This window comes from Rhinoderma darwinii, chromosome 6, assembly GCF_050947455.1.
Source record: "Rhinoderma darwinii isolate aRhiDar2 chromosome 6, aRhiDar2.hap1, whole genome shotgun sequence".
Lineage (NCBI taxonomy): Eukaryota > Metazoa > Chordata > Amphibia > Anura > Rhinodermatidae > Rhinoderma > Rhinoderma darwinii.
In genome coordinates this window covers 29283256-29303746 of record NC_134692.1, presented here as the reverse complement: position 1 = coordinate 29303746, position 20491 = coordinate 29283256, and the positions used below count along the sequence as shown (strand labels likewise).

Below are 20491 nucleotides of genomic sequence, written 5' to 3'. Positions count from 1 at the left end.
GGTCCCTTGAGCATACCCTCAAGTTCATAATGACCCAGTGACATGGATCTATGTGATCATGAGGAATGCTAAGCCTGTGGTCTGAGGTTCTATATGCCAGTGTTGTGACCTAGGCATCATTTTTATTTGACTTGTCATAATGCATCTTGTCATTTCATACCTCTGATCTACAATACAGTCACATACGGGGAGTCAGATGCAGAATAGCTTATGTCCATATGTATATCTAAAAATATGTTGGTCAGCAAATCCTATACTTTCAAGATGCAAATTAACAGGTGTAAAGTTCCTCATTTGTAGCTGGTGCGTGTTTAAGATGTTCATAGGCCGGCCGGGAGTTTGCATGTTTAATGGGCATTCATCGTGTTGGACATTCTCTGAGACGTGCCGAGGTTATTTAATTATTTCTTAAGTGTCTTGGCCGGAATAGCTCGAGGATTTAGTCAGTTAACTCAAGCATGTTGCCAGAGCTGGTTTACTATTAAACATTTCTCCCTGCATCTTACAGCATCGCTGATAGTCATTTACATAGAAAATTGCATCATTACCATTAAATCATGCAAAAACATTTACCCAAGGGACAAATCTTAAAAGGCCTTTCCGCCTAGTTAAAAAATAATGTCCTGGACTTTCTCCATGTTATTGTGTGGTGTAATAATGACAAAATCACTCAAGTAAACCAATAAAAAACTGAACTAATCAATAGGACTTCCTTAAGGACAATGCTAGATTTTTAGAATGATTCTTGGTATGAAATTTACTTTTTTATAGAAATGTTTTTAGACTTTTTCTTATATTTTATTGTATACTAGGGACACATCTTATTGATGGTTGTTCTGGGTAACAGTTAGGATATAGAAAAGTTACACCTTTACTCTTAACAGGGTTATCCGAACAACATAATCACAGTCTAAATCATTTTTTCACCACATATAAACATGCTTCTTAACGTACTTGCATTTTCATTTTTGAATCAGAAGACCAGTCGATGCACCAGTCACGTAATCCTTTCAGTTCACTGGTTCTTAATGACGCGTCGACACTGCTACACGTGACCTCGAACTGCTTCCTACGTCACTAGGTGTTGGGGCATCATTCAACATGTGACCAAAAGGGGCTGGCGCTGATGCCAGTCGTTTACTAAGCACGCCCCCTTCAGAAATCTAGCATTGCGCCTGTGCAAGGAGTAATTGGCTAGGTGACTCGTTTGGGGGTAATCTCTGTGGAGGATATTTTTACCTGCGGCATCTTCAAGTTTCGGAGCTGCAGTGAAACGCTGCAGAAAGCATGCCAGATTTGTTAGAGGAAGTGAAGTTGGAGACTGTGACGTGGGAAGGTGTAGGCGGACTAGCGGCGGAATAATTTAGGAGGGCGGGTAGAGGGATGTGGTGGGCGGAGAAAATCTCTAACATATGGCCGGCTTTAGTTATTAATTGAATTTGGATAGGAGGATAATGCCTAGCTGCAAAGCATTATGGTCTGAGATTGTGTGAACATGGAAAGGTCACTTATGTGGCATCGGAGATATATTTCTAATGGATGCTGATTGGGAGCAGTCCACTTTTTATTAAATTTAGTTAAATATATTAAAATATAATCATATGGGACTTATCTATAAATAAATGTCCTTTCTTAAGGGTGGTGTACACGGCAGATATTCATCCATGTTTACCACCTACTAACGTGCGCTGATCAATAATACAGCTTGTCGATTGCCGCTCATTTGCTCCATTTATACGAAGCAATGATCGGGAGTAAGGGGACAAATGATCATTACTGCAATCGTTCATTCCTATACATTTGCATCTTGTCGGCAGCACATCCTGTATTTTCATGGGGAGATGTGCTGACGATTAGCGACCATTTTTATGGCCACATAAAAGATCCGATCAGCCGATGAATGGGCATTTGCTCATTCATCGGTTGATCGCTGCCTGTTCACCTGATCATTGGCCCATGTAAAAGGGCCCCTATGAAACCCACTATTTATTCCTCACTGGGTTATCTGTAGTATTAGATGCCAGCCATTAAAATTAATGTTCGACCATATAATATATGGATGGGCCAAGTCCTTAAGAATGGAAGAAACTTTAACTTTGTGGCTCTCCGCCCCTTGCTCAGAACCCCCCCCCCCCTGCAACCCCCTTATGATGGCATTATGCATATGGACAGGCGTTGTCTTGATGAGACAACCCCTTCCGTTGGATTCCCAGGACTCCTAAGTATTTAATTACATTTCAGCTGCGGTGCTTAGCAGTTAATGTTCTTACCTAACGTTTCATGGATGGGAGGGGTGAGGACATTATCTATTCTTGATTTATCTGTGGAACACTTTCACAATGTGTCTGTAATGGATTTGCCTGACACAGCTTCTTTGTCGACGCCCGTGGTTAATCAGCCTGCATCTGTGCCTAGATCTGTTAGAGTGGCTCGATCTGCTACCACTCAGGCTGGGAGGCTTAGGAGTGGGAGAACCTATCATAGCCTGGCCAGACGGAGCTAGCTCCTGCCCTCTGTCTATTTATACCCTCATTTCCTGCTCCTCCTTTGCCTGTGATTCTTCTGTTTCTTGGCTCTGCTGCTCCTGCTTGTACTATTGTCCTCTGCTTCAAATTGACCCTGGCTTTACTGACTACTCTCCTGCTCTGCGTTTGGTACCTCGTACACTCCTGGTTTGACTCGGTTCGTTCACTACTCTTGTTGCAAATGGTGTTGCCGTGGGCAACTGCCCCATTTCTCTTAGCTTCTGTGTACCCTTGTCTGTTGGTCAGTCGTGCACTTATTGAGCGTAGGGACCGTCGACCATTTGTACGCCATCACCTAGGACGGGCCGTGCAAGTAGGCAGGGACTGAGTGGCGGGTAGATTAGGGCTCACCTGTCTGTCTCCCTACACCGTCATTACAGTGTCCCCCAAAGTGTCACTCATAACGCACCATAAAGCCTATGGATTTCACTAAGGTTAATCTACCAATGATGCGTATATTAAAGAGAACAATAAATTACGGTTTAGTCGCTAATTTCCTACTTTTTGTTTTAACTTGAAAAATATCTTGGTGTCATACATTATATAAGTATAGGAATGACACCGGTGATTGCCTGGAAATGCTTGTCAAATATTTATCATTGTAAACTGAATGCAGCACGAGGAGCTGTAATCGGAAATACTGGACTGTTTCGAGGCTCTCTCTGTAGTGCAATTTGATTTCCACTATTTTCATTTAATACAGCGAATGCTGTACACAGGAAGAAGAAAAATATGTATGTGTATTGAGTCATAGGGTTGAGGCTTTGAACATTGGTTGACCTGTGCAAAAATGCTCATTATTAAACCTTTTTGACCAGTAAATGGCATATTTACTATTAAAATAGGAGTTACTGCCTGTAATGGTCACCAAAAAAGAAAATGAGATTTGACATTTTCAAGCCATTTTGGTAATCTTTGGGGGCGCAGATGGTGACGATACCATTACTCTAAGAAAAAGCTCAGATTTCCCCATTTCTACGTCTACCACTAGGGGGAGATTACTGCATACAGCTATATAGAGCACCTCAATAATAAACCAGTATACATTACGTTTAGATAGATAGCGTTTCCTCATTTACACACGGTATTGAGATCTGTTTTCGAAAGACGGAGCTTAAATTCTTTATAAAGATATATAATGAAATGAATTACCACAGAATTCTGGACCTAAAAATAAATGTTCTAAATTTAAGTAATACTTGAAAGATATTTCAGGCAAAACTCAAACTTATGTCTCAAACTTATGTCTGCACTACTAAAAGAGGTTGTGAAAATCTATTGTTGAATGCTCCTTTAGGCCGTATTCACATGATCGGGTGTCAAAATCGACTGTTTTTCACAGCCGATTTGCATTCGTGCGGGACCCATTTTCACGGATCCCTCATAGACTTGGGTCTATTGGGGGATCTGGGAAAAGGGCAGGAATATGAAATGTCCAATTTTTTCACGGGCCGTTCACGTAGTCCGTTAAAGAAACGGCCATGTGAATAGCCCCATAGACGTGCATTGATTTTAATGCAGCCGTGTGACTGACGTTTTTTAAACGCCCATCACACGGCTGATTATTCCTGGCGTGTGAATAAACCCTTAGGGAATACTGACTCAATAGATGGTGGTCTCCTGTTTAACGAGGGTCTGTCACCTCTCCTGACATGTCATTTTTAGTAAATACTTGTATTCCCCATGAAATAACAATTCTGCAGCACCGTTTCTTATAACCTATTTCTATGCACTGTCCAGTTCCTTTGTTATTCCTACTAGAAATGTATCAATAAATTGACAACTGGGTGTTACGATTCCCCTTGTCAAATGGGCGTGTCCCTACACAGTCTCACTGTCAGCACTGATTGGACAGTATCAGTCTATGTAGGGACACAAAATTTATAGGATGAATAACAGAGGAATGGTACAATGCAGAGTAATAGGAAAATATTATTTTTAATTGTTATTTTATGGGGAATACAAGTATTTACTAAAACAGACAAGTCAGGAGAGGTGACAGCTCTTTAACCCCTTCCCGACATTTGATGTATACCTACGTCATAGCCGGGTAGGGGAAGTATGGAGCGGGCTAACGGGCTGATCATACACTGATGACCTATCCGTTGGATAGGTAATAGACAGCCTCTGTAAGACCCTCATCTATTAGCCAAAGGGAAGAGTTGCTACAAAGGGCTCCGCAGGACCCAGCATGCCCCAGCAATAATGCTTCATGTCCCCTGTGAAATTAAGCATATATACAGTATATATACTGTATATCTACTGTATATATATATATATATATATATATATATATATATATATATATATATAGTATATAAAACCCAGGGGTTTGATGCGAAGACTTAAGAAATCATTCTGCCTTTTCATTGACATGTATGACCAACATTGGCCAATTATTATGATACAACAGAATGTAAGCATTGCTCCAAATACGAGCTGCGTACTTTCCAGAGAAGCAGCAGATCAAGGAAGGCCAGTGGGATGTAATGTAATATATTGTAATGTAACGGGATTTAAGCGTGTTGCGTGCTTTCCAAGGAGGAAATCCTCGCTCAGTCCTGTAAGTCTGTGTCTCTTTACATCCCAGCTTTATTGTTTTATCTAAGCATTTACATATATGCCCAACTGACTTTCCATTGCTAATTATGCGCTACAATGATTTAGAGAAAGGACTGAAATAGGGAACAAAATAAAGCCCTGGGCAAAATGCTAATATGCAGCAGTCTGTGAAATCCCTTCCCCTTGCACATGGACGGCAGCGCGGACTGTTTATCACACAGAAATAGTGGCTGGATTTGCATATTGTACATTACATCGTTATTATGTTGTATGTGCAGTGACAATATGTTTCATTGTGTATCACTTTAGTAAATGCTTTCTGAATGCAGTTTGAATTTTAAGACCCTGCTATAAAAAAAGTGTTACATTAGATATAAGGTCATTCGTTGTTTCCTAAATTCTAAATCTTAATGGCTATATACACCTAAAGTTCCACGTTTGGAGTTACCTAAAAGGGATTGTCCACTCTGGAATCAACTTATTGTCAGGAGACCTTTCTAACAAGTAGGGATTATCCAAAGTGTCACCCTGGTGGGACCACCTGACAATCCATTGTAATCTGTTGGGCAGTAAGTGGTCAATTTCCCTGCAGTGCCACGACAGGGGAAATTAATCATTACACAGTGACCATTCATATCAATGGATTGTCTATGTGGTGTAGGACCGGACAGATCCTCCAGAGTGAGAGAGAGAGATGTTCTTTGTAACCGTGCTCCATTCTGGCCAAGAACTGAGGATCCTGAACTGAGGTCCCCCACTATTAACTCAGAATTTCCAAATAGGGTATATGAAATAGGGTTTTCTAAACTAAACAACCACTTCAAAGTATATTGCAGGCAGTAGCATTACTAGCAACTCCCTAATATAATGTTATTATCAGATGTAATACTCCACATAGACATTGGTGAGGTCTGGTGTTCAAGGGTTTTCCGGTTTTATATAAATTAAGCTTAAAGAGAACCTTTCACCTGCCCATACATGTGCAGCTGAGTGCAGCATGTAATAAGCAGGTCTGCACAAATCCTGGGGCACTTTAAAAAAATTTCCTATCCTCCCCCGTTATATTAGGCACCAAATTTTTAACCCGTTAGTGACCGCCAATACGTCTTTTCACGGCGGCCACTAACGGGCTTTATTCTGATGCATACGCCTTTTCACGGCACTACATCAGAATAAATCTGCGGCGCCGGGAGAAGTTAAAACTCCCTGTTCTCAGCTACCTCTGGTAGCTGAAAACTTGGGGCATCGCTGCTCGAGCGGGTGGATTGAAATCCGCCGGTTTATCCCCTTAGATGGGGCGCTCAATAGCGAGTGCCACATCTAAGTGATTTTGGAGAGAGGGAGGGAGCTCCCTCTCTCACCCCACTAGCACCCTGCTATGAGATCACAGGGTGCCTGTGTCTTCTATGGCACACGGGTCTGCCTGTAGTGGATGCCTTCTAGGCCATGCCTCTGGCATGACCTAGCAGATGCCTGTCCATTGTAAACGGATAGGCAGCAATACACTGCAATACAGAAGTATTGCAGTGTACTATAAAAGCAATTGGACGATCGCATAGTGAAGTCCCCTAGTGGGACTAGTAAAAAAAAATGTAAAAAAAGTTGAATAAAGTTTTTAAAAATAAAAAAACGAAAAAAATTAAAAACACACTTTTTCCCCTTACAAAATGCTTTATTACACATATTTCGTATCGCCGCATCCATAACGACCGCAACTATAAAGCTATTATATTGTTATGTTGTTTAACCCACTCAGCGAACGCTGTAAAAAATAAAATAAAAAATAATGCATCGGCGGTAAAATAAAAAAGTTATGGCTCTTCAAATATGGAGACACAAAAACACATAATTTTGGAAAAAAAAGAGTTTTTACTGTGTAAAAGTAGTAAGACATAATAAAACCATATAAATTTGGTATAGTCAAAATTGTAACGACCCACTGAATAAAGTTATTATGTTATTTATACCACACGGTAAACGGCGTAAATTAAAGACGCAAAAAAAGTGGCGAAATTGCTGGGTTTTTTTCTTTTACGCCCCAAAACAAGATAAGAAAAGTTAATCAATAAATTATATGTACCCCAAAATGGTTCTATTAAAAAATACAACTTGTCCCACAAAAATAAATCCTTATACAGCTATGTCGACGCAAAAATAAAAAAGTTATAGCTCTTGGAATGCGATGATGGAAAAACGTAAGAAATAGCTTGGTCATCAAGGTTTAAAATAGGCCCGGCCATTGAGGGATTAAATAACCCCCTGAGCTGTCAATGGGGCATGTAATTGGCAAGAGGCATGTTACTATCGCTGTGACAATCAGCTACGGACAGTGCCACAGCAAGAGCTGGAGAGGGCAGAGCATGTGCGCGCGCTCACGCGCAGCTCTGCCGCTGCGGGAGTATCGTTAGCGTCGGCATCGGAGCTGTACGCGCGCACGCTCTTCCTCTTCAGACTGTGTGATCTCTCGTGAGGGATCACATAGTCTTGTCATCCTTGTCTGCCGAGTGCTGAAGAGTGAGAGCGTGCTCGCCTTTGCGCGCACAGCTCCGACGCTGCTGCTGACGATACTCCCGCCCGCCACGGAACAGAAGAAGAAGAATTCACATTCATCTTCTCCTCTTCTGTTCAGTGGTGCCGGAAGAGCTGCGTGTGCGTGCGTGCGCACACGCACTCCTCTCTCCGGATCTTGCTGTGACACTGTCCATAGCTGATTGGACAGTGTCATAGCAATAGTAACACGCCCCCCGGCCAATTACATGCCCATTGACCGTTCAGGGGTTTATTTAAATATCGGGCGCCAAATATAACGGCACCGATATCTAAAGAACGGAGGAGGATAGAAAAAAAAAATTCAAGTGCCCCAGGATTTGTGCAGCCCTGCCTATTACATGCTCCACGTAGCTGCACATGTATAGGCAGGTGAAAGGTTCTCTTTAAGGAACTGTATAAATGAAAACGTATTACAACTTTCTACTATACTTTATGCTTCAATTCCTCACCAATTTCAAGATATTTGTTTGCTGTCAGTGAATGAGAACACTTGTTTACATTCAGATGCTGCAAACTGGTACTACGTAGCCTTGCTCTCAGCTGAGAAGTGGATACAATTGCGTCCAGTCTAGGCAATGCTCTGCGAGCTAAACAGTCTGAACTTCTGACCAATACATTATAGAAAATCAATGACATTTATGAAGTGCTGCTCATGTATTTATCTCACAGAGCATTGCCTAGACTGAATATACACAGTCGAGTCACATTATTACGACCACCAGCTAATATCCAGAGTAACCGCCGTGTGCAGCACGGACAGCAGATAGACAGGCCCGGGGGTGACTCAATAAGGTGCTGGTAGGTTGTCCGGTATCTGGAGCCATGCTAACTGCAGAGCTTCCCACATTTGCTGGAGGGTGCCTGGGGGAGGATCTATAGAGCGAACAAGACGATCGAGGGGGTCCCACAGATGCTCAATTAGGTTAAAGTCCGGCGCATTAGGGGGCCAGGGAAGTACTTGGAAGTCTTGGTCGTGCTCTTCCAACCACTAAAATTCAAAAAAGGCTGCCTGCCGGCAGAAATAAGCCTGTTTTCCAACCATTATTAAAGAGTAAAAATAAAAAAAGTCTTTATTCAATTTGCAACAAGGACAGACTACATGAAATGTAAAAGTTAATGTCCATTTCTGACAGCAATTAGCGCAGTGCCAGACGTAAGAGCTCTGTCTAGAAAGGGTTAAGTACCACAACCACAGAGCGCTACATGCAGTTAGTTATTAGTTAGATTCAAAGGTGTCAATAGGACAATTATTAAAATATAGGTAGAAGCCCCCCCCCCTTATTTCTTCCAACCACTGTCGGACATTTCTAGCCATGTGACATGTCGCATTGTCTTGTTGGAAGATTCTGTTTGCCCCATGGAAGACAAACAGCATGTATGGGGGGGCGTGATCTGCAACGATGGATTCATACCCAAATCGGTCCAGAGTGCCATCCACATGGATGAGTGTGCCCAGAGAATGCCATGAAACAATACCCCAGACCATAATGCTGCCCCCACCAGCTTGTGTTCTGCCAGCAATGGTTGCAGGGTGTTTGTTCTCTGATGTTTCTCACCTGACATGACAACGTATATCCGTTCGATGAAGCAGAAAACGTGACTCATCAGAGAAGGCAACCCTTTACCAATCATCGGTGGCCCAATTACGATATTGCCGTGCAAATTGAAGCCTTTTTTTCTGATGCACATTTGTTAGCATAGGAGCAGTGACCATCCGTCTTCTTCAGAGCCCCATACGCAGTAGGGTTCACTGAACTGTTGTTTTAGACACACGTCTGGTAGCCCCTTGGTTGATTTTCACGGTGAGCTGCTCCACTGTAGCATGTCGTTCGGCCCCCATGCACCTTCGTAGCCGACATTCACCTCTCACATCGATGGCACGTGGTGCTCCATAGTTTCCACGTTGGTTATTCCCAATGGTGCCATTTCTCCACTCACGATACACTGTCACCACAGCAGCACCCGAACAGTTCACAAACTGCGCTGTGTGAGAAATACTGCCACCCTTGGCCCGAAAGCCAATAATCTTCCCTTTTTGCAACTTTGATAAATCGCCCCTCTTACCCATGGCAACAACGAGTGATATATGTTCAGACAGCCTATAGCACACCTTATATACCCACCAAGCCAGCCCAGGACACATCACTGCCTTCACGGGCTATGCGCTGCCGACGTCGAAAGTAGGAGGTGGTCATAATAATGTCACTCGCATGTGTAATTGTATCCTGATGTATGAATGATTTTAATGGGCACCATGTAATGTTGTTTTTCTCCTGCGGTGGTGCTGCAGGTAATGTGATCATTTTCTGTCAGGCTTCCCTGAAGTATCATCTTGTTTCTGGGGGGGGGGGGGGGGGTTTATCAAAAAGGGATTGTTCAAAGTGGCAACCCCTTTAATATATTCATTATGCATGAATCTTCACTTTTATCTAATTTTATTGTCAAATCTGGGTAAAATTAAAGGCGTTTTCCCACAATTAACATGTATCACCCATCTGCAGAATACGTGATAAATGTATGATCACTGGTGTCCCCACTACTGGGACTTCCACCTATCTCTAGAATGGAGGTCTCGACCCCCATTCCTCCTCACTGCACCATCAGAGTGAGGAAGATTTTGAATTGGCGACCGCCACTCCATTCAAAATCCTACTCACTGGGATTGTGTAGTGAGGAGGAATGGGGGTCCCAGTAGTGGAGCAGCCAGCAATCATACATCTATCACCTATCCTGTGGATAGGTGATCAATGTTAATTGTGGAAAAACAGATAGTTGTCTTCATAGTTATATTGAAATAGTTGTGTTTGCCCACACAGCCGTAGATGTATATATTTAATGCCTGCATTTCATAAATTGAATATACATAAATTTGAAATTATATTTGCTTCATTGTTTTTTCATGGGTTTAATAGCAACACTTTAGATTTCAGACTAAAATACATTAAGCTGCTACATTCTACAACCTCTTAATTCATAATTGTTTGCTGGCTGATATCAGGCTAATGTTCCGTAGTAGAAACAATGGTTGATAATGGAGGAATAAGACAGCTCACCCTGTTATTGTGCCTCTATCTTCACTCCAAGGTTATATGGTCAGCATATGCTTTGCTGTACTAATAATTATCCATATAAGCTTGATGTAAACAGCAGTTTGTAGCTCAGAGAAATCACTTAAGGATGAGCCGTGGTGTCACCTGTTATAATGAAGCAATGTCGGGAGGGGCTCGCCCACATAAGACATGAGAGCTGACAGTTTGGGCAGCCCCCTCAGCAATTGGTTCTTTAAATGAAAATTGCAATGACAAATCAGTCAGCGTGACTCTCTGCTCTGTGGTAACCCAGAGTGCCGTGGAAAAAGGATATACTGGGAAAGTGGTACTTGACGCTACCTCGAATTATCTGCATCCAAGTTCCATATCCATATTACACTGCGGGGGCTACTATGTCAACAGTCAGGGACCACTGACTCTCCTGGTGGCGGGAAGATGTGTAAATTATAATGTGAAACGGTTCAGCTGTAATTCGAGTTCTATAAGGTTACCTGTAGTGCCTTGTACTGTTATGACCCGAGGGCCATGTGGTGTGATATGGTAAATAGGCTACAGTCCGGCAACACTTGGCAGATGTGGTTCAGCACAATGCTGCAGCACAAAAATATGCTCATCTCGATTTCATCTGCCAGGTTATATGGGTTTGACTCATTGTCAGTGATGCTTTTATATGCCAAGTACTCTTGGTGCTCAAAATTATTTGCAATTACATTTCCAAACATTACAGGGCCTTGTCCCGGGTGCAATGGATGGCAGCAGCAGAAAGAACTTTTTCTTTTACAATAAGTATTTAGTAAAAGTAGGATTTCCCCAGGACAGCAATTTTTTTTTTGTGGTTACCATCATGTAACCACAAGGGTAGCAGGCATAATAACTGCTATGGGGGCCAGGATTTGCCCTATGTTGGATGATGCCCTGTGCTACACCTTCTGTTGGCACTCCGCCATATGGTGTACAGTCATTCAGTGCAAAGTGTCTAATTAACAGTGCCATACAGTATGGTGCCCAAATAACAGTGCCAGAGCTTGGCCAAATTACTGTGGTATACAATGTATAGATAAAACTGCTATACAGTTAAGATTTGCAGTAGGCACAGGCATTGGGTAATATACCTACTGTAGCGCCCTCTTCAGCAGTGGAAGCTAGTGCGCTTTGTGTGACTGCAAAGGTTACACATCCCAAAGAATGTCCCTAATGGGGGCTAACAATTCAGGGGCTTATCTCCACTCAGTTAAGGTGCAGTCACTTAAGACTGGATAGTGGAAGGGGGCATGAAAAATCAAATGGAACCCAATTCCAGGTTCTGCTGTGGAAACCCATTTTTGCTTGTTAAGCTTCTGTTGTATTCATTCTCTCTACTGCAACATCCCTTGGTGCATTATCCCTGTACTGTGAAATTATATTTTTTTATTTTTTTTCCTGTGCTGTGATGTCACTGTGTGCATGGTGATGTTTTTGTGTGCATTATCCCTGTGCTATTATATAATTGTATGCATTATCCCTATATTGTGATATCACTGTGTGCATAATTTCTGTGCTGTAACTTCACTGACTAGATTGTCCCTGTGCTGTGACATCACTGTGTGCATAATCTTTGACTGTGACATCACTCAGCGTATGATTACGCTGCAGTAACGTCATTGACTTATTTATCCTTTTACTATAATAGGCTTATGTATATTATATCTATGCAGTGGCATCACTGTGTGCATTATGGCTGTACTGTTAGCAGTATTACCATTATTCCTCTGGATTAGGGAACAACACATGGCACCAGAGGTATAACTTGAATCTCCTGTGCCCCAATGCAAAATATGTAACAGGGCCTCCACCTACCATGTGCCATTTATAATACTGGTATCTGGGCTCCAGGGCCCAGGTGCGACTACAACATCTGCGCTCTCCTACGTCCCTGCACAGCGCAAAGTAGAGACCAAAACAATCCTAAACTTTTCGTGTTTTAAATTCACTGATGAAGAGGATCTTGGTAGAATGTGGCCTCAAGTTAAATTGTACGCTTCTGTTCAAAATGTTGGGAATAACTACATATAGCAAGCCCAAGAGCCAGGAATTGGTCCAATGGCGCAGATTGGTCAACATTACTCTTTTGCTATAGTTTGTTGCCTGAGTCCTACAGGAAATCTATAGACTGCTGTTTGTCAGCGGGGTCTATAGGTAACCATAGGAGATTTGGGTTTTGTAGTTTGATTATACTTATATATACAATAGATTAAGCAACAAATAGCTGAGAATTTCACCTACTGTGACATTCAACCCTGTGCATCCGGAGTAAATATATGACAGAATGCAATCAATACGACATAAAAAAAATGACGTAAAAGTAGCGGTGCTGTCCGCTTGAAGTGAGTGTGTAAGAATGGCCATTTTCACTGTCCAGTGCTGTATATGTGTATTTGTCAGGCATGCTGTGATTGTACTTTTTTTTTGTATAAATGAAGCTACTGAACAGTGAGTTCTATTAACATATGCATGAAGGCAATTGCTGCAGGGTCTTGTAACCTGTGAATCTGTGTGGAAGCAGCGGGAATGCTATGTGGAGCACACATTCTGTTGAAACGTCTAAACTAGACTTTCCGAATGTGAAATTTCAGTGAATATGAAGAGTAATTGTATTGTCAAGTACTCAGAATAACATGTCCTCACAGACATACGTGGCCACTGGACACCTTAGTCAAGGGCTAGACAAAGACAATGGTCACATGATACTTAATCATCGTCGTGCAAATCCTTGTGATTACATTTAGAAACTCTTCCCCTCCTTTTTGTGACCTCTGAGTTTTCCAAAAATAGAAATGCTCAAAGGGTATGGAATCATTGCATTTGCCTGTGGCATTTACATGACTTCTATTGTTGTCTACATTGATTTTAAATTGTGACTAGAAATTATACTGAAAAGTTGCCACTGCATTAATTCCCACTTGTTGTGACTATAGGGTCATGCAAAATGGCATGTCTACTGTTGTCACCTGTTGCTACCCTTAATGAGTAGAGCTCACCTTATGAAGTTAGGCTGGGGCTCCATGTGTCACCTGTTTGTTGCAAACATGTCATCCTAGACTCCTAGCCCCAGACTGGTCACACAAATATGATTTTTGTTAGCAATTCAGGATCTCATCAGGATCTACTATCAATTTCATGTGTATGAGAATATCTAGATTGTACCTCAAAGTCTCCAATTGAGTAGCACTAGGGTAGGGCATGGGATGGTATAAAATAATAAACTATTAGGTAACACCACCTGAAATGCCCTCCCGCTCCAGCGCTGAGGCTCCATTCTCTGCCACTCCGACCACGTGTCATTCATCGGTCAGCCAATCGCTGGTGATATTGTCATGAACGGCAGGTGACCTCTGAGGCAAGCAATTGACTGACCGACGGACGGCACATGGGCACTGTAGGGGAGTACCGGGCCATCAGCACAGGTGTGGGGGGCATTTCAGGTATAGAGTACCGTTGCCGATAAGTGCCCTGTGTAAACAGGGAAACGATCAGCAGATGAACGAGCAAATGCTCGGTCTTCTGCTGGTCGTATCGTTTAAAAAAAGTTAAATATTATCGTTGTCAGCAGCACATCTCTCTGTGTAAACAGTGAGACGCGCTGCCAACATGATAATAATGGATGGGGACGAGCGATCGGAGTAACAACCGCTCGTCCCCATATTAGCCCTGTCTGACAGGAGCAAATGAGAAGAATATGTTGGCGCTTTATAAGCAACAGGAAAACAGGAAATAAATTATATGGTTTCCCAAGGGGATAAACAATGCCAGAGGTGTCTGGTAGACACTTATCTCATTCCCATAATTGAGATAACCTACATGTGCGACTGAGCTGAAATGCCAATTTTTGAGGTTGTAAAGGTAGAAGTAGTAGAGCTAAATTTGACATTTACTTTTTTGGGGGCAGTGTTGCTTGTGCATTGTATTAATGCTGAGTTAATATACTGTAGTAAGTTTACCTGCAGTCCTATGTAAAATCACATTCTGTTATAAAGGGGAGTTGTGCCAAATGGCAAACTCAGCATTTCTACATCTCTATGCGCGTTTTAGTAATTAGATATGGACTGTATATGGTCTCGTAATTGCCATTGGGACTGGCCGCACCTTTGCTGTGCACCTCTGGCCGCACCTCTGTCCACTACACAGCTCCTGCAGGTATTCTAATCAAGGGCGTATGAGTGTGAAGGAGGAGGGATTTTGGAAAAGGATTCCCCTCCTCTATGTACAATCCTGGTTCTATCACTATTCCCCCTATATTCACCTGAGGAATAATAGTATCTGGGAAAACAAATCGCTTGAAGAGACTGTATCACCTCTATGTTTTTCCTAATTAAAACCAGATAGTGAAAGATAATCTTTTTTTCTAATCCGTTTTTATTTTTTAATTGTAGATTATTTTTATTCTATTTTCTGTACATGGTTATGGGGGCAACCATCTTGAGCTGCTTTTAACAACATTTAGAGATATACTTTACAACACCCACATGGACCATAGGAACCTGTGAACAGGAGGGGATCCATTGACTTCTATGGGAAGGTTTTATCGGCATTCTCTGTGACCTGTGCAGAGGTCATTGTGCAGGAAGGGGGAGGAGAGGAGCTTTGTCCATCACCTATTGTCAATTACGGAGCCTGTGTTATCTATATATAGGTGTTACCTTTTGTAATCTTTCATGTGATGATAATTATATGACTTCTGAGAAGTGATCTCTACAGAACAGGAAGGGTCAGTCTACTGTGAGACTCAACAGCCAGATTTTAGGATTATTTTTTTTAATATAGATAATGACATAAAAATGTAAAAAAAAAAAACACAAAAAATGTGTAACATAAAAACTGGATTTAAACAATAAGCCATTTACTGATAAAACATTCCCTTTAAACTGTAGACAAACATACACATATTCCATTCCCACGATAACCTCTGCCATATATAAAATTAAATGCAGTCTCATTTATAATGAGCCTGAAGAGATTTGATCTCTAACATATTATATTAAAAAGGTTTTTGTTGTAGGCAACCCCCCGCCCTTTGAAAATAGATCATGATCGATACAGTCATAAATTTTGTAATTATTTACTTCAATAACTTGTATTCTGCTGTACATTTCTTTAAGTTGGATATTGTTAGAATTTAACCAGAAGATATTGAGGGAAAAAACTCTAAATTCTTACGAAGCCGATAATTTCCAAGATTGTAATTGTTCTATAAACTGTTTATAAATCATAGAAAAATCCTGGAATGACTATAGAATATAGCAGAGCCTCAAATGATGAGCAATGTGAGCAAGTTCAAATATGAATTACTCCGACTTACATGATGGTCTATTAAATTAAATGTAAATTACAGGCTAAATCAAGCTTTGTGTTGTCACATATTTTTATTCGTTTTCAAGCGTTAAAAACAGAGAACAACATGTTGATGCTTATGTGTTCTGGATCGGTTTATTGGTCTAACAGTCTGCTGGGAAATTAATTTCAACATCAGATCATGAATCATCGGGTTCCATGCAATCGTATTTGCAGCATAGGCTACATGTCTGCTTATGTAGTTTGGTCCCATTAGATTTACATGTGACTCTATGGACCCCACTTCTGAAACTGCATACCTCCCAACAGTCTATTTTTTGGGGAACTATACCATGAACGAAACTGCTAAGAGTCAGAGTTTAATGCTTATAAACAAGACTGTGTTAAAGCTGCATAATCCTACAAGTTGTACAGGGCCGTAATACGGCATCCATATAATAGTCTACGGGTCCCTACTGTACTTCTTTATGTCTCCAATTTTACATGGAGTTTTTTTATATCGGATTGCAAATCTGAAAATGCTACATCGACTTACCTGCTAACGCCGATGCTGCTGCAGAATCAACTGAAGCCTCTGGTGCCGGTGTCCTCGCTCGTCTGACACAATGCAGGACCTGTGAGTGACGTCACAGCGTGATCTCTCGAGAACACGCTGTGTCTGCACTGCCAGAAGCTGGGCGTTATGAAGAGAAGTGGATGATACTTCTCATCAGAGCGCCCAGCTAGTAAAAGTATTAAAAACGCCCCGATGTACACACATAATACACGCCCAGTTGTACTTTTACTTTTAAACACACCCACTTGGACTTTTGCAAGCCTCATTTGCATAACTACAAAAATGGTCATAACTTGGCCAAAAATGCTCGTTTTTTAAAAATAAAAACGTTACTGTAATCTACATTGCAGCGCCTATCTGCTGCAATAGCAGATAGGGGTTGCAAAATCTGGTGACAGAGCCTCTTTAAGTCTCCTTATACACCAGCCAATATTGGCCGTAAAAACAAGCGACAATCAACGAGACAGCGTGCTGATCGGCGCTCGTTTGCTCCTTTCACAGGGAGCTATGATCAGTAACGTATAGGGACGAGATATCGTTACTACGATCGCTCGTCCCCGTACATTTATAGCATGTTGGCACAGGGAGATGTGATGCCGACAACGATAATATTTTGTGCTGCATAAACGACACGATCAGCCAATGAACGAGCATTTTATACAGGGCAATGATCGGGAACCAGCGTTCATATGAATGCTCGTTTTCCCGATCATCGGCCCATGTAAAAGGGATTGAAGCCCCTATCCCATGACCTTTAGTGATGGGGGTTAGCCTATCTAGAAAATAATTGTCTGGAAATAAACTTACTCTTTACTTTATGTCATAGTGCAGATTTATAGTTCTTGCACATGGTACATATAAAGCAGAGCTGGAAATTACATTTAACAGTTTGTGAAATCATGTTTTTTTATATTGTGGCAAATCCCATTGTAATATCACATTGTGTTATCTGTGGTTTTACATAGACCTCAGGTAATCCCACCACATCATCTTAACTCAGGGTTGTCCTGATGCATTTACAATGCACTATGACAGATTTACCACTGCTACATCTGTTGATATGCACGCAAACAAATCAGTGAGAACTGAATATTTTATATATGTCTATATTTTCAGACCTTCCATAAAGTATATCTTAGCCACTGGTAGCAGCATATTTCTAATGAAGAAGCAGCTGAACGTCTCCTTAGCTGAACTGATTCAGACTGCTGACCAAGATCTTCTGCTGACTGAGACTGAGAAACAACAGGCTGAATCAGATGTCTTAGGAGGAAAATGTATTACCTAAGGAGCCTCACACACGAGCGTGTTCAGTCCGTGATATACAGTTCTTATGTCGGCCGCATTTCCCGGACTGAACACACTGCAGGGAGCCGGGCTCCTAGCATCATAGTTATCTATGGTACTAGGAGTCCCAGCCTCGCTGCGGGACAACTGCCCGTAATGTAATCTTGTTTTCAGTACGGGACAGTAGTTCCGCTGAGAGGCAGTGACACCTAGTGCCATAGATAACTATGATGCTAGGAGCCCGGCTCCCTGCAGTGTGTTCAGTCCGGGAAATGTGGCCGATGTACGGACCTTACAACACGGACCGAATGCGCGTGTGTGTGAGGCTCCTAAGTAAAAAGCTTAGAAATTCTCTAAATTGGAAATCCATATAAAAAAAGTGGTATTCCGACATGTTTAAGCTAGAAGTAAGCTTTTCTTCCAGGGATGATGAGCGTTCCGGTAATTTTGCAATTAGAATGATCATCAGTGAAGGGATATACAGGAACATATATTCCCCATGATATGAATGTGTTATTATTCGGGCAGATTTACTACTGTGGCTGGGTCTAGAATGTGTTGAAATTTGCACCAATTGTAATGTTTGCACCTCAATAGACACTTTTTAAAAGTGTCTAGGAAAGGAGGTGTGGTTTATCTGAAAGGGGTGTGGCTTAAACAGCACCAAAGTGCGTCAAAACTCGTAAAAAAAACTATCACCAAATTCTGTCAAAAAATAAGCCAGTCAAAGATGTTATAAGGAAAAGTGTCTAACAGGTCATGCAAGAAGCGACAAAATTATCATACAACATGCACCAGTGTGACAAATTTGGCGCATTTTGTTACGCTGTGTAACTCTAAGAGAGTGTTACTAAATGTTGTCCATTGTATTTGCCTTGCTCCAAATATATATTTTTTTGGAGCATAGTTAATAAAACCCTAGCATCATAGCATTTACCACTAATGACCGAAAAAAACATTGAAGCATGAATAATTAGTATTCTGGCAGATAGAATAGATTTACATCGTTTTTAATACCATAGACTTAAAGCGGATCTGTCATCATACAATGCAGCCATGTTTTAGGGCAGCATAGTGTGGTAAAACAGGTCCGCTACACTAAATGCAGAGCAGAGACCGGGTGTAACTTTTAAAATCAGTGATGTTTTGTTTCTTTTTTTTATGTACTGTTTATTGGTGTATCTATGATTGTCAGAAGATCATTCTTGGCACCTTTTTCCCTTAAAAATAATCCAATTGGCAAATACAGTCTGAAAATCTATTATATTTCGATTGGGCTAAGACCTTAAAGAAGTTTTCCCATCAGGGACATTTATGGCATATCCACAGGATATGCCATAAATGTCAGATAGACTTCACCTGTCTCTAGAACGGGGGCCCATAAACCCCATTCTATCTTTCTAGGTTCCTTCTGCCTCTTCGTGATTACATGGTCGGAAATTACGAAAACAGCATAGCTCGGTGAGCTGCACTGTTTTTGTAACTCCCATAGAAGTAAATGGCAGTTACAGAAAAAGCGTAGCTCAGCGAGCTATGCTGTTTTCCTGATTGCATGGTCAGAAATTGCGAAGTGGCCCAGCAGGCAGCGGGAACCAAGAAAGGTAGAACAGGGTTTTGGGTACCCCGGTCTGGAGATAGGTGCGGGTCCCAAAGGTGGGACCCGCATCTATATGATATTTATGGTTCCCTGCTTCAGAATTAGTGGCTACTCCTTGAGCGGAATCCCCATTGCCTATAATCTGGCTGGGGATTGCGCTCCTAGAGGAAATCCCTGAGGTCACTGTCCATATATGGACATTGATGTCAGTGGCTCCTCCTGCAGCGAAATCCCCAGCCAGAGTCGGCAACGGGGATTCTGCTCAATGAGTAGCCACTGACATCACTGTACATATATGGACCTTACCGTCAAGAGCTTCCCCGAGCACAGCGCTTAAAGTAGCGCTGTGCCCGGGGAATCCTCGGTGAGCGGAGGAGCTCCCTCTGCTCCTCCGCTCTGAATTAATTCTGAAGTAGGGAGCTGATGGTTCCCTGCTTCAAAATTAGTGGCTACTTCTTGAGCGGAATCCCCCTTGCCGATGATCTGGCCGGGGATTCCGCTTATAGAGGAAACCCCTGAGGTCACTGTCCATATATGGACATTGACATCAGTGGCTCCTCTTGGAGCGGAATCCCCGGCCAGAGTCGGCAATGGGGATTCCGCTCAAGGAGTAGCCACTAACGTCACTGTCCATATATGGATAGTGACAGCAGGGATTCCCTCTAGGAGCGGAATTCCCGGCCTATGCTCTGACTGCTCCTATAGGGAGTCCCAATGGTGCTATCTACAGGGGGGGGGGTGGCGCTATCTTCAGGGAGGTGTGGCACTATCTACATGGACACTGTGGCACTATATTGAAGCACTATCTACAGGGGACACTGGCGCTAGGTACATGGGCACTATTTGCATGTGCACTGTGTCACAATCTACAAGGCCACTTGCACTAGGGGCAGCTAAGGGGGTATTATACTGTATGGAGGCAGCTATGGGGGCATCTGTATGGGCATTATACTGCATGGGAGAATCTGTGGGGATTATACTGTATGGGGGCATCTGTGTTGGCTTTATACTGTATGGGTGCATCTATGGGGCAGTA

At 42.1% G+C, this 20491-nt stretch overlaps 1 protein-coding gene across 2 annotated transcripts in view; it reads left to right on the top strand.

Annotated features, from left to right (window-relative positions):
- LOC142655350 (sodium channel protein type 2 subunit alpha-like) overlaps positions 1-20491 on the top strand; it is a 170765-nt gene that overhangs the window by 58249 nt on the left and 92025 nt on the right. The window lies entirely within an intron of this gene.